The 2,861-nt window shown below is 39.2% G+C and overlaps 1 long non-coding RNA gene across 1 annotated transcript; it reads left to right on the top strand.

Annotated features, from left to right (window-relative positions):
• Window positions 1-2,857, top strand: LOC117941349. Its single transcript, XR_004655899.1, has 5 exons — window positions 1-98; window positions 1,357-1,452; window positions 1,603-1,704; window positions 1,787-1,924; window positions 2,305-2,857. It is a non-coding gene; the product is annotated as an uncharacterized LOC117941349 (long non-coding RNA).
• The last annotated feature ends 4 nt before the right edge of the window (window positions 2,858-2,861 follow it).

Genomic DNA, 2,861 nt, shown 5'->3' with positions numbered 1-2,861 from the left:
TGGAGCTGGCTGAGGCAAAGAAGATTCTAGAAAGGATCATCTCTCGAGACCACTACACGTTTCTGGGTGAAACCAATCCTAAACAAGTCCCCACCGGGGTATGCATTAATGTCTTTGTGTACCTTTATTAAATCACTGTGTGCATCACAGCCAACATCTGGTAAGGTGCTTTTTATGGTTGCTGGGTTGTCTGATAAAATGAAGATGACTAAGTTGTCCTCTAACTTTTCTGCCATACAGAGTCCCGTCTGTGACTGGGTTACAGACACTGCTGGTTACTCTGCCAGTCTGTGACGGCCCATTTTAATACAGCCAGATGCAAAATGTAGCTGTTGATATTTACATATCTGGTGTCTCAATTATAAAACTGTGCGTAGGATCCTTACTAAAAGTGTACCTACGCCCAAAAGCCCAAAGAGGCTTACACCAAAAAAAGTCTGATTTATAAAACCGATTGTACAAACATTTATAAATCAGAGATGACCCACAGGTGTGTGCACGTTGATCAGCCTCTTATCCCGCCCTGTACACGCCCATTTCTAACCATAAATAGTCAATGCAAAACACCTCCATTCACATGTGAATGCTGATAAGCATGTTAATGACCCCGGCAGTTCTTTCTTTACGCTGAATCATAATTACTGGTGGACAAAAAGCAAAAAAATTGGGAAAAAAACGCTCGGGAAAAGCTGCCAATTGAAATATAATTTTGGCCTGTTGTCGCACAGTGTATGGAGATCTACAGACTAACTCTATTAATAATAACTTATGGTAGGCATACCGGCCCTCGGGGACAGCTTTAATATACCAGACCTATATGTTAAGATTTATCAGAACTATAAATTATATCCAAACAATCCTTCGTATATATAAAAACAAAGTCATGTGGAAGTACTTCTACTGTGAGTTGTCAAGATGGAAGGCTTTTTAAATCTCTCACCTTTTCTCCTCCCTCCCTATGGAGAAGATTCTCGGTTGGAAAATTGATTGTTAACATTAGATATTGTTGATGTGATTCTCATCTTGTGGTTCGGTTTTCTCTTTTATTTTACATCACATCTATGGGTATTGTACCTCGATTTCATTTGGGCTACTGCAAAAGATCAAGATTTCTAGAAATTGAATTTAGAAGATGTGATAGCAGTGTGAACAAAATCATAGATCATTCAGTTATGTAGACTGCAAGCTGGAGAATACTTTTTTATTGTAAAAACAACCACACTAGTCAACATTTTCTGGTGTTTTAAGATTTATACACGCAGAAGAAAGTTTTGGAAAAGCTCCATTTTGGGATGAGAAAACCGCTGTTTTAGATGATGTTTTTATATCGAACTGCTTAACACTACTCTCCCCAAGGAGAGCCATCTTCAATGGGAAGAGGAATTAGCTGCAGCCGTCCCTGAGGGGGGCGATGGGGGTGTCACACTGACACGTGAGGACTTTGTAGTTTTGGTGAGTTTTTAGTCTAATTCATTTAACTCCATTTTTTAAAGCTTGGGTTTTGTTAATTATCATTTAATGTGTAACATGTTGCTTTCCACCATTGGCATAATTTACTTGGGAATACAAAAACAGGCTTCTTGTTCCCCCTCTCTCGTTCAGGTCGCTACTTTTGACTATGGAAAGAAAGACAAGGACCCCATCAAAGATGTGTTTTTCTACAGCAAAAGAAACCTTGATGAAGCATCCAACTTAAGAGAAAAGGTCAGAACTAAAGCAATCACTCTCTAAGGCAGCCTCTGTTATCACATTATTCTCAACTCCAGGCTGCTGTCATTCTTGTCAGGTGTCCAAGCTTCTCCCAGAATGCTTTTCTGAGCAGCTGATCAGGGTTTAAAGTAAGCAGACTGATGAGCAGAGTGTGAAGGCTGCCAGGAAGCACTTCTCCAAGTTGGATAAAGAGAAGGGCTGCCCAGAACCTCAGGTAATATTTACATCTAGGCTGTTTTATATAGGACAAGTACTGTGTAGGGCCCTCAGGCACCATAAAAAAGAGAAAAGCTAGCTAGCTTATGACATGGGAGAGAGAAACTGCTGCAGGCCAGAATCAAACACGCAACATCTACATCAAGGACAAAGCCTCTCTATATGGGCTCTCCCTATTCCACCAGGCCACCCAGGCACCCTGGATTAAGGCATTTTGTCTTGATTGAATGATCATAAATATAGTCTATATATATATATATATAGTATGCAATTTATTTTCTGTCCATCAGCTAAAAACATCAGTCTAGCGACAAATCTCTCACTCTGAACCACTCTTGTTAATACTGATAGCACTTCTCTGTCTTCATCTACATGCAGAATGGAGACACTGCAACACCATAAGTCATCCCTGGGGGAAATATCCAGAACACTCCACCAGACGTTTTGGAAGATAGAGAATAAAAAGTGAAAACGAAATCAAAAACTCCCTTATTACTTATAAACCTATTGTCTAATTATGATTGATTCTATAAGGTGAGTATGAGTACAGTGCAGTACTTGACACTGTTTCTCCCAAAAACAAATGAGTACCAGGATAAGTTACTGCATGTTTGGGCAATATACACAGTTTGTTTGGACACATAACTTTGTTTGATTATTAAACACACTTTAAATGTCATGTTAGGAAACTGAAGCATGTTGTAGGGGACCGGTGTATTGAGCTATCAGGGATACTTAGCCTTCTGTGTTTATTCTGTGTGTATTCCTTATAATCAGGACACGCTATAAAACACTACCCACATGGAAAGGGGTTAAAGTGAATATTTAAATTGTGGTTTAGTGATTTAAATATTAAGGTGTTTGGGGTTTCTGTTAATGTGGGTGCATTGATGTGATAATCTGATGATATATTATATAAGGGAAGCTTTGACTTG

Source organism: Etheostoma cragini, unplaced genomic scaffold, assembly GCF_013103735.1.
Source record: "Etheostoma cragini isolate CJK2018 unplaced genomic scaffold, CSU_Ecrag_1.0 ScbMSFa_591, whole genome shotgun sequence".
In the NCBI taxonomy this organism is placed as follows: Eukaryota; Metazoa; Chordata; class Actinopteri; order Perciformes; family Percidae; genus Etheostoma; species Etheostoma cragini.
Note: the sequence above shows the minus strand (reverse complement) of the source record. Positions and strands in the feature narration are given on the sequence as shown.